The sequence below is a fragment of the Rattus norvegicus genome, chromosome 2 (assembly GCF_021556685.1).
Source record: "Rattus norvegicus strain SHRSP/BbbUtx chromosome 2, alternate assembly SHRSP_T2T, whole genome shotgun sequence".
NCBI classification, from domain to species: Eukaryota; Metazoa; Chordata; class Mammalia; order Rodentia; family Muridae; genus Rattus; species Rattus norvegicus.
Window position 1 is genome coordinate 91,350,434 of NC_141535.1, and position 12,578 is coordinate 91,363,011.

Genomic DNA, 12,578 nt, shown 5'->3' on the forward strand with positions numbered 1-12,578 from the left:
ATAGAGTTAAATAGTTATATTTAAATGTATAAAACAAATTTTAATTATAAAGTAATTTGTAATGTTTCGACGTCAGTTAAGGTAGAGTGTTCTGGTACCAGATACCTTATAGATCATAGGAAACAGAAACTAAAACATGCTGTCCTGGGCTAGAGACTATCGCTTACCTGTTTTAATATTCATATAAGCGCTGAGGTAATTTAGTAATTTACTTTGTTCCTGACCAATCGTGTCATTCACGAAGACATTAGTTTCTTTTTGTGTGTGCATGTGTTGTGTGCACATTTGTGATATCTAGAAATCAATGTTTGTTGTAGTCCCACTTAACCTTTTATTTTTTGAGACAATTTTTCTTACTAAATATGAGGCTCATATGTCACTTATAGTTCCTGTCCAGCAGAACTCTAGGGTTCTCCTGTGTCCATTTCTGCTGTGTTGATGTCATAGACCTGTCCTGTCTTGCTCAAATTTTGTGTAGGTAGAGGAGATGAGCGTCAGTTTTCATGCTTGCACTGCAAGCACTCTAAAAACTGAGACTTCTTTCTAGCTTTAGTACATAACAAAGTTTTTAAAACATATAAATATATAGATTTGTTATACACAGAAAGGAAACCAAGAAAAGATTTTAACATGGTAGTTTAAATTTTGTGACCTAAGTTCATCAGAATAGCAAGAGGACATAAAACTTCAATTACATGTGAACAGATTCCATGAGTCTACTACAATGCCAAAATATCACTATAAATAACTACATCAAAATAAAAGTCACAACTTTTTTGGGTGATAAACACAGTAATTTAAATGGCTTTATTTTACATATTATATGAATTTCATTCTATGTGGAAAACAAAATAAAGCATAAAGGTAAATGTTGGTGTGGTAGTTCGAGTGTAATTGGCCCCCATAGGTTCATAGAGAGTAGCAGTATTAAGAGGAGTGGCCTTGTTGGAGTAGATGTAGTGTTATTGGTACATGATATCTCAGTTCACTTCCCGTTACCTACAGATTCAGATCTATAATTCTTAGCTCCTCCAGCACCATGTCTCCTTATAACCTGCCATATTTACCACCTTGATGATAATAGACTAAACCTCCAAAACTGTAAACCAGCCCCAATTAAATGTTGTTCTTTTAAAAGTTGCCATGGACATCACATCTATTCACAGCAAAAAAAAAAAAAAAATCCTAACTAAGTCAATTGGAAACAAGATGTGGAGTACAGAAGTAGATAGAGCAGAGAGTTCATAGTGAGTCTGCTTCAACCTCACTATACTGCCCTAACCTGATCAATTGACATGGTTAATAGTTGAATATTTCCAGTTAAACTTTCTTCATGAATGCTATTAAAATGGCATCATCTTCCAGATGAGAGCTTGAAGGGGCTCGAGACCCCATATGTACAACAATACCAAGCAACCAGAGCTTCCAGGGACTAAGCCACTACCTAAAGACTATACATGGACTGACCCTGGACTCTGACCTCATAGGTAGCATTGAATATCCTAGTAGGAGCACCAGTGGAAGGGGAAGCCCTGGGTCCTGCTAAGACTGAACCCCCAGTGAACTAGACTGTTGGGGGGAGGGCAGCAATGGGGGGAGGGTGGGGAGGGGAACACCCTTAAGGAAGGGGAGGGGGGAGGGGGATGTTTGCCCAGAAACCGGGAAAGGGAATAACACTCGAAATGTATATAAGAAATACTCAAGTTAATAAAAAATGGCATCATCTTATTTATTGAAAATCGAAATTTGTGTTGAAAGATCAACATCAGTTTATTAACAATGATGTTAATGTTCTTAAGAGATATTATAATGAGAACTATTACCAGTATTCAGTTTTAAGAAGAATTCTTGAGATATATGGGCAACACCCTCTAATGAAATGCTGTTCAGACATGTGAACCAGTGAAAAATTTTCTATTTCTGGAGTTCCAAATAATAGCAATTTATGAAGTTGCTGATTCTTTAGATTTACTTGGGTTTGTGTTAGTTGAGTACTGGTGGATCTGTGTAGCTCTATTAAGTCTAATCAGCAGAGAGACTCACAGGGAACAGTCTTCTCTCCAGATCACTATGACCTATCATTTATTGTCACGCTTTGTTATCTAGAACTCTTCATCATCAAACTTTGCTAAGAGGGAGAAGTTCTGTAATTTATTAAAACTAGATAAACCTAGTTATTAACCAGTGAATACTTCAAATGCAGCTTGTTTGTCTGGATATTAATTCTAACATAATTATATCTGAAAGAATTGTGGCTCAAGAAACAACACTAAATAGAATATACCTATGTGTTACAGTATGATAGAAAATAGAGATACTCAAAAAATCCATTTCCCTCCCTGCATCCATAGCTCTTAAAATTTGTCATTTCAACGTTGTCAGTAATCATGAAATTATCCACCTCTCCCTCTATTGAAATTGAAAGTTTGGTAAAATTTTCTGTGAAAGAATCTGAAAGAAATTTAGGACAGACCCTCTTTTAGAATCGGCCCATCCACTGAACTTGCTATTTATGTTTGGATGAGCAAAGAGGAGTGAAAGAGTATCAAGGACGTACAAGAGCCATGCCAGGCATGCTCGAACATCCAGCATGCTAATGTGTATCCTTTTGCATATTTAATAGATGTGAATTCCTAACTCTCAATGTGTACAAAGTATGCAACACCGCATTCATGGGATTTTACACCTTGTTATCGACATCATTAAAACTTGAGGAATGTGCCATCATTACACTTTATCGTGGCTTTTACTACTCACATCTTCCCCCAGACTACGTACTTCCACCGCACTTATGTGTAGTAAATACTGTTAAGTAAATTAAATAAAATCTAAAAATCAAGTAAGATATAAATTGGAGTAAAATGTATTATGAGATTTGCTAGCCAATTGGCTACATTACAATCAAAAATTTCAGAAGTAAACCAATAGACAGCTCCATCAGTAAAACTATTCAATAAAAACAAAAATAAAATAGGCTTGGAAAGTTAGGAACAGTTAGGAATGTCGGTAAATGAGTCATGTCTCATCTCCATGATCTAGAAGATTCAGTTTTTGAAATTTTCTGTGCTAGTTATTTTATATATAACAGGAACAATGCAGATAATCATACATATTAAATTATATAATTTAATATTGTAGAATTCTTAGGATTTTGAATACTTGGGTATTTAAACAAGTAATTGTAAGCTTTATAATAGATGTTCTTGTGTCCATTAATATGTGTTTAATTTTATGATGTCTTTGTTGATTTTAATAAAAATCCTTAATATTCAAGATTTATTAAAAGTTCAACTTCCATTTTATAGGTTCTCTCAAAGAAAGGATTTTTCCTGTTTATCTTCAATCTATTAATGTTTATAATAAAATCTTATATTGAGAGGTCCTGCTAAAATAAAATTATCATGCATGTCATAAAAATTATTCATGTTCTTATGTGAAATATATATAATTAAATCACTCTGTTTAGAAAAAATAGATGTTAAAATACAATATAACAACAACAGTCGTTTCTGGATTCTGTCCATTAGTTGGATGTAAATATCTACATTTGACTTTCTCTTCTATTTGTTGAACCTCTTAGAAGGCAGCCATGCTAGGCACCTGTCTGTTAGCACACCATAGTATCAGTAATAGTGTCATGCCCCCTTGAGCTGGATCCCAAATTGGGACTGGCACTTGGCCTCCTTTCCCTCAGGCTCTTCTTTTTTGTCCTTGCAGTTTTCTTAGGAACAAGTCTGGATCAGAGTTTTTAACTGGGGAATGATAATCCCATGCCTCTACATGATGCTCTGTCTTTCTACTGGAGATGAACTCTACAAATTCCCTCTCTTGACTGTTGGACCTTTCATCTAAGGTCTCTCCCTTTGAGTTCTGAGTTCCTTTTACCTCCTAGGTTTCTGGTACTTTCTAGACCCCCATCCCCACCTTCTACATCCTGAAATTGCCTGGTTCCATTCTTTGCTGGCCCTCAAGGCTTTACTCCTGTTTCTCACCAACCAATACCTGATCAAGTCCCCCTTTTCCCTTCCCTGTCCTCTCGCCAACCCCAGTCACCACCCACCTATTGCCTTCTTCTTCCTTCCAAAAAGGATTGAGGCATCCTTACTGGGGTCCTTCAGCTTGTTAACCTTCTTGAGTTCTGTGGATTGTATCCTGGATATTTTGTATCTATGCATGCCCTTTTGGGTCTGGGTTACCTCACTCAGGATGATATTTTCTACTTCCATCCATTAGCCTGCAAAACTCATGGTGTCCTCATTCTTAATAGATGAATAGTATTCCATTTTGTAAATGAATCACATTTTCTGCATCCATTCTTCCTTTGTGAGGGATCTGGGTTTTTTTCTAGCTTCTGGCTATCACAAATAGCACCACTATGAACATTGGAACATGAACCCCTGTGGAAAGGTGGGGAATCTTTTGTGTATTTGTCCAAGTGTGGTATAGCTGGGTCTTCAGGTAGATCCACTTCCAGTTTTCTGAGAAATCCCAAGATTTATTTCCAGAGTCTTTACAATCCCACCAGTAATGGTTCCTTTTTCTCCACATTATCAGCAACATGTGCTGTCACCTGAGATTTTGATCTTAGCCATTCTGATTGCTGTAAAGATTGGAGGATGGAGATGAGGGACAGTTGGAAAGTGGACTGGGAAGAGGATAATGACTGGATTAAAAACAAAAGATTAAAGAATAGCAACAGCAATAAATTGAATCAAGGAAACATCATGAAAAATAAGGAAAATCATTCTGGTAAAAATCTAAATCAGCTCTTGTTAGCAAATTCTATATTGATAAAAATAGACAAAATAATAAAATAAAATAGATAGTTAATAAAATATGAAAATACAAAGGAATAAAGCAATATATTCCCAAACAATATGCTGATTATAATGAATAATGTTAATACAGCTCAAGGCAAAAATTTCAAAGTAGAAAGTCCCTAGTCTAACCTCAGAAGACTAATTGATTTGTCCTTTACTTGCTGTTAGTATTCTTTGACCAGATTAAATATTTATATCAATCAAAAGATAAATGACAAACCATAACAAAGCAATAAAATAAAATGAAAATGAAAATGCAATCTATCATTCCAGGGAAATATTTGTCATTCCTAAGGAGACACTTGCTCTTCGAAGCTTTAAAAAAAAAAAAACAACTCTTTGCTGGTCTGTTCATTATGTCTCCTTAAAATGGTGGTGGATTTTTCATCCCAGAAAAGCACACTAATATGACAAATATGACTTCACCATCCTCACAGTGGTGGGCATGTTACCTTGATCTCAAAGGCTGAGCTCTTCCATTTGCACATGACTAGTTAGAGCTCATGTTCGCTGAATTCATGGACTGTTTGATGCCAATCGCTTTGGGAAAGTATCTTCAAATCACTCTGCCCTCATTTCTGGATGTTGCTATGTACCTATTCTACTGAAGCCATTACTTTCACTGGTCATGGGACCTGGCCTGGAGCCTATCCTGTGGGGTTCCAGAAATTCCTTTGCCCTGCTATCATAAGCGCTCTTAATCTCAAATCTTCCACAAAATCTTTTCAGAAGATATCTTGCTTAATTTGAAATTACTCCTATAAATAAGTATAAACTTCATTAAGGGGTGGGATAATTGTAATAAAATCTTCCTGTGGAGATAAGCGTATGTATGGAAACACATCCTATCTTGAAAGAGCACTATGCCTAAGAGATACCAGCTGGGTTAGTGGAACATAATGTTGATCTCCTCATACAGTTAGTGCTGCTCTATTTTCCTTAAGTCTTCACAACTATTTCTAAATTGAGAAGTCTATAAATGAGGAGTGAAGGAACTCAATAGAACTTTAAGGACTGTGGACACAGAAGGAGAAAGTAGGAGACAGGAGTTTAACACAATTCTTCAAAAGCCACTCTCCTCATTCCTATGTTTATTGTTAAAAGTATACTTTCAGTGTTTTGGTTCACTTCAGGCTACTAAAAAGATTAATACTTGTAATGAATGACTAGTAACTTCTTATCCTCTACTTGCTTTGGCAGCTGGTAGCTCTTATGATATAGGCAGAATTTTTAGTTAGGGCTCATGACATTTTTATTAAAGTATCATTACAATTATATTATTATTATTCTTTAGTTTAAAATAAAGATTGTTGGTTTCTCAAGAATGGCAAAATAATGTGGAGACAATATTGCTGTATGAAGTTCATTGGATTGCATTGTCTAAGTCTGAATAGTCATGGATATTTCTTACCCATATAAATAAATGATATGGAATTTGCTTAGGCAACAACAGTGTTATATCAGTCAGGGTCTTGGCCATGAGCAGACAACATACAGATTAGTAATTTGAGAAACTATTTACAGAGCCATAAACAGGGTTCAGGGCAAACAACAAATGAGTGCACTAAAGTGCATAGCCAGCAATAGCTGGAAATTGGTTTCACTTTAAAGCTCAAGCAGCAAGGAAATAGAACAATTACTGAAGTCAGAAAGGTAGCACACTGAGCCACACTGACCTAGTAAAGGTTTTGGCCTTAGGAATAGAAAGACAGCGTTCCAACATGAATCTATAGGGTGACAGCTCAGGAACACAGAGAGTGACCTTAGTCTCTTACTGGTCACTTGATTCACTACACTACATAGTTCCATTGGTCAAACAGATTGTAACAAAGAGGTCAGAGTACCCCCTGTTATCATGAAAAGTCTAGTTGCCAGGATGTAGATCAATCTGAAGGAGAGAGGGCTGACTATAGAGGGAACCAGAAAATCTCTCCAGTAACCGTAACCAGCTTATTGCCAACAAGAGTACAAAGTTGGAATAGGAAGCTGCCTCATGGAGAACTCTTATAACAGTTTCACAAGTCACATGGAGCCTCATGTTTACATGTGAGTCATTGTTCTTTACTCTTAAGGCATGTAAACTACTCTTGCATTCATATTTATGAGGTTATTTCAAAAGAATTAATTTTAAAGTTTGAATTAGTTTATTGCTGTTGTTTGTATGTACAGTGTATATGTAAATACATGTGTGGACAAGACACTTCACATCTGTGGAAGTCACAGAGCATGTGTACAAGTGGGCTTTCTCTTTCCACCTTGTAAATTCCAGGAGTCAATCTCAGTAATCAGTCATATTACCAAGAACCTTTATGCATTAAACCATCGCTCCTGTCCTCAAATTAATTGTTGGCTGATATTCTAGTATCCCTTTAAAGAATACCTTACATTTGAAACAATTTCAATTCTTCAAAGAATTCTTTACCTTGGTTTTGTTGGTTTGATCCTCTTAAAATTTATAATTAATAGGTCTTTTTTCACCCAAATCTTTAGCATTAACTCCTTACAAGGTTTTAAAGTCTTATCTTGAAATCCAGGATAGGATACCGATTTAATAAAATAAAAAAAAATATGCTTGAAAGCCAATTTATTTTAAAAGACACTTTGTATTTCTTCACATTAAGGGGAGCTGGTTTGGTAATTGCCTCTTTTATTTCATATTCTAACTTACAAATGACAAGATGCATTATCTCTTCAGAATAAAAAGACAGGCAAATTGCTCCAAAGTATATTGTACCAGATGTTTTGAGAAGAAATTATGATATAAAAATGTCATTGATTTGCTTTTCTGTTCACTATTTACTTAAATTTGATTATAAACAGTAGAGCACCTAGAAGAGTCACATGGCCCAGGAATGTGTTTTATACACACGTGCACTTTTTATAATGAAACATGAAAGCATTATGCACTTCGATCAACAAAAGGAAAAAAACTCCTTAACTTCTGTGTATCAATAGCTAAGGTGGGAATCACGTCAACTGTAACTGAAGCTGGGGGGAGGAGTGGTGTCTCCAAATCAGTATGAAGTTAGATTCTGTACACGGAAACAAGGTGGGTCAGAGGCAAACCAGCTAGATCCCAGGAAAACAACATTTCAGAAACTGTCCTTCATGTATGGCTGCTATTTCTATTTAAACCCCAGTGAATGTCCTGCCTTCCACAGAGCAACCACAAGGACATGAGAGATGTGCTTGTTGCACTGTCCTTGCCTGTTATCCAGATGTGTAATGGATGCTGCCTCCTCATAGTGGGTTTCCTCCTTAGTCTGTACATTAACCACTGTATATATAGAAAATGGATTTTACTGTCAGGAGCAAGTTGTTATGTGTAGGTTCACTGTGCCAGAAATATTGGTAAAATAAATACGGCTGACCTTCCACACCCCTTAGCTCTGCTTCTACAGATTCAACCAAGCACAGATAAAAATGCTTTAAAAAATAGTCACTGTGCTGAGCACAAGATATCACTTTCTTGTTATTACCTACACAATTAAGTGTAAGAACTTTTTTACATACAATTTTCGTTGAATTCGATACCATAAGCATAGCACAGTATGAAAAATAAATGTATAGATTGCTGCAGATTATATAAATACTGTTCCATTTCATATAAGACACTAAAGTTTCTGTGGATTGTGGTATCAGAACATAATCTGGTAGATGCCAGGGTACGACTCAAATCAAAGCATCTGGAAGAAAGATGTGTAATGGACACAGCATAACAATGTTTCACATCACAAAAACTTGCCTATCAAAAAGGAAAATCCACTGTGACTGCAATTACCAGAGAACCTTTAAAATAAACAGACAAAATTTCCAAATGTATTCTTTTATTTTTTAATATGATATCTAATACAGATTAGCTAAATGCCTTATGATATATTTATATACTATTATATAATGATGTATAAGATTAATGTGTTTATATGTTCATGAATTACAAATATGTTATTCAATTTATTTAAATGATTATGTCTCTAGTAATTGGATTTTATCTTCTGTCAGTAATAATACAAAGTAGAGATGTTAAGCTAATAGTATATTTATATCTAATGAATTATATTTTTATTTGTTAAAAATAGGAAAGTGGACAGTAAAGCTGAGCATTGCAATAGACTCATTTTGTTTATGCTGTTTCTCTTTTCCTCCAGGATTTGTCATGGTACAACTTACAAAGATCTGATTCATACTAAAGAAATATATTTAATGCATACTTTATGATTATATCTAACCCTCAAAAATATAAAGTAAGTCAAATTGAGTATTAAAATGTTACAACATATAACCACTTGGTACATGTGTGGTATGGAAAAAACTTTAATGCTATTATTACAAAATATAAAATGTGTATATGAAAGTTGATGACAGTGGCCTCCATAAGAAAATATGTTTTCATATTGGTAAGGATAATGTTGAAATTCTATGTATTAAAGTATGTCTTTTTAATAAACAAGTATGAAGACAGGATACCTAGGGGAAATTTTGGACTTGTCAGATTTTATTATTCATGCAAGACAAACCACAGTTTTCTATACTATATAAAGAAGAGCAGGGTAAACATGTTAGTTCCAGACAGGGTAAATTAGGATATTAAAGTAACATGACAGTAGTTAGATGCAATAAACAAAAATATCCCATATTAAATGAAAACTAAAATATCCAACTTGGAAATAGGCTTAGTGGGACATATCTGTAATCTTATAATTTAGAGGGTAGAGAAAAGATTAGCTCAAACTGAACTTGGGGTCAAGGAGTACATATAGTGAATTCAAAGGTAACCTAAACACCAAAATACTGGCTAGATGATGGTGGCACACACCTCTAATCTCAGCAATTGAGAGGCTGAGAGAGGCAGATCCCTGAGTTCAAGGCCAGCCTGGTACAGAGACTGTTACAGAATAACCAGGACTACACAGTTACGCTGTCTTAAAACCCCCCAAAACCAAGCAGAAGTTCTACTTTCAGTGCTCAAACCGCAGTTTTTATTCAAGTACAAATGTAGTGAAGAAAACATTTCAACCTCCTGACAAGTAGGTGTTAGTATTTGACATTTTTTGACATCTCACATTTTCTGTTCAAGAAGCCTACTGTATTTTTTCAGATTCCGAGACAGATGTGTGGGTGTTTTCACATTATACTATCCTAAATGTCTAGCATTTTGCCGCAATTAACTGAATCAGCGAATTTGTAATGATTAAAGAAAACTATGAGGCTATTCTATGTTAATATAATCTACGTAGATCTATAATGTGACAACTGCATAGAACTCAATTTGCACTCGAATTCATTCAACAATGTATTATCTATTCATTTAATGGAGATGGGGAGCTCATGCTAGAGTAATGAATGTGAGTGCAAACATGGATGAGATCTGTCTGCCTTAAGGAATAGATAGTTCCTCTTACAATAATTAACTTCCATTCTAGTCATTTGGAAATACAAAGAGCAATCACATAAGTAGATGTGGGCACATAATTCTTGGTATCAGCCATTTGGGAGACTCACTTTATAATTGTTTAGAGCTTGACATGTCTATACTGATACTGATGTAACATTTTAAGGACTCGACTTCACCTCCAGTTATAATGTTATTGCCTATACCGACGATGGCAAAAAGGGTATGTATACGCTTTTCCTGACCTGGGACCTACAAGCACGTTTTTAACTCATGTAACATTTGTAATTATTTGTTGTCCCATAATCGGGGTAACGATAAATTTAAGAGTGACAACATCTCATTCAGATGAACAGGTAGACTGAGCTGAAAACATTATCCATGCGAGTCTTTAGAGAACAGACTTGAAGGCAAAAGAGTGAGGTCAGGTTTAAAAGAAGAGTGAACATAAAAAGGTATGTTTTGATGAAAAAATATAAAAATATCTGTGAGACCATTGTTTTCTGTCACCTAGCTTCTACTCAAATGTGGAAATTATGGGTAATACTCACCTACCCATCACATCTACCTCTCTACTACATACACAGAGGGCTACTCCCAATTGAAACTATTTACTAGAATAGGGATTGAAATATCTCTAGTAAAGAAGTGAACCAATGTTACCGATCTTAAAATAAGTCTCCTGGATCCCTTCCTTCCTTCCTTCCTTCCTTCCTTCCTTCCTTCCTTCCTTCCTTCCTTCCTTCTCTCTTCCCTTTCTTCCTTCCTTCCTTCCTTCCCTCTTTTCTTCCTTCCCTCCTTCCTTTTTTCATTATTTTTTCATATAATATATTCCAAACAGTTTTCTGGCTCTCCTTCCTTCCTAGTCTCTCTCCACCCATCCACTCCATCTCTGTTTCTCTTCAGAAAAGGGCAGTTTTCCCATGCATATCAATCAATCATGGCATATCAAGTTACAGTAAGTTACCCTTTTATTAAGCTGGACACGAAGACACAACCAGAGTAAAATGATCCCAAAAGCAGACAAAGGTGTCAGAGACAGCAACTGCTACCACTGTTATGTGTCCATCCATAAAATCAAGCTACACAACTTTAACATATATGCAGGGACCTAACGCAGACCCACTCCGGATCCCTGATTGTTGTTCAGTCTCTTTGAGCCACTTTAAGGCCAGGTTAGTTGAGATACTGTTGATTGTTTGTAGTGTTCTTGACCCTACTACTTCCTGTGACCCTTTTCCTATCTCTTTCAGAGTATTCAGTGAGCTCTACCTAATGTTTGGCTGTGGGTGACTGCATCTCTTTCCATCAGTTGCTGCATGGAGACTCACTGATGACAATTATGATAATCTCCTGTCTAAGCGCATAGCAGAATATCATTAGGAATCTTTTCACAGACCTGTGCTTATTTTGGGCTACTCATCCTCTGGTTTCTGGAAGTCTAGGCAGTGGCATAAATGAACTCCTTCTCATGGTGTGGGTCTCAAGCTGGACACAACACTGCTATGTTATTCACGTAAGTTCTATACCATGTTTATCTGAGCATGTCTTGTAGAAAGGACAAATTGTAGGTCTAAGGTTTTGTGACTGGATTGGTATACTAACCCCTCCACTGGAAATCTTGTCTAGTTCAAGAGATGGCCAGCTCAGGATCTGTATTCTCCACTGATAGGAATCTTATAAAGGATCACCCTCAGAGTCCAAGAGGTTTCTAAGAACACTAGGTTCCAAGCTCATTGCCTAGATGCTCCCCAATTCCTGTTGTCTCTCCCAGGATTCTCTCCCGCCATCTGATCCCTCCTGTTTCCAATCCCACCTGCCCAGTGCCCTAACTCCCATGATATCTATTCTTTCCCCACTTCCCAGGGAGATTTATACACTTCTCCTTAAATGCTTTCTGTCACATAGCTTCTGTGGGTCTACAGACTGAAATATTGTTATACTTTACCCTAAAATGAATTTAGAAGTGAGTATATATAATGTTTCTGTTTCTGAGTCTGTTACCTCACTCAGGATGAATTTTTTTCTAGTTCCATCCAAATACCTTAAAATTTCATAATGATTGTTTTTGTTTGTTTGTTATAAATGTTAAATAATACATTGTGCAAATGTACCACATTTTAATTATCCATTCTTCAATTAGTGGCATCCAGGGTCTTTCTAATTTCTGGCTATTATGAATAAAGAAGAATAGTTGAGCATATATCCTAGTGGTATGATGGAACATCGTTTGGGTATATGCCCAGGAGTGGTATAACTTGGTCTTGAAGCAGATCTATTCCCTCACCCCTTTTTTTAGAAATTTCCATATTTGATTTCCAAAGTGGCTCTATAAGTTTTCACTCCAACTAAAAATTGCAGGAGTG

General features: G+C 35.9%; 1 long non-coding RNA gene across 8 annotated transcripts in view; it reads left to right on the forward strand.

Annotated features, from left to right (window-relative positions):
* Positions 1–12,578, forward strand: part of LOC147996159 (uncharacterized) — a 92,284-nt gene that overhangs the window by 45,761 nt on the left and 33,945 nt on the right. For 7 of the 8 annotated variants that reach the window (XR_015671262.1, XR_015671264.1, XR_015671273.1 and 4 more), the window contains 2 exons: positions 8,969–9,064; positions 11,466–11,728. The exons of the other annotated variant lie outside the window; for it this stretch is intronic. This is a non-coding gene — a long non-coding RNA (uncharacterized LOC147996159). The remainder of the gene's footprint in view (positions 1–8,968; positions 9,065–11,465; positions 11,729–12,578) is intronic. 8 annotated transcript variants of the gene reach the window in all.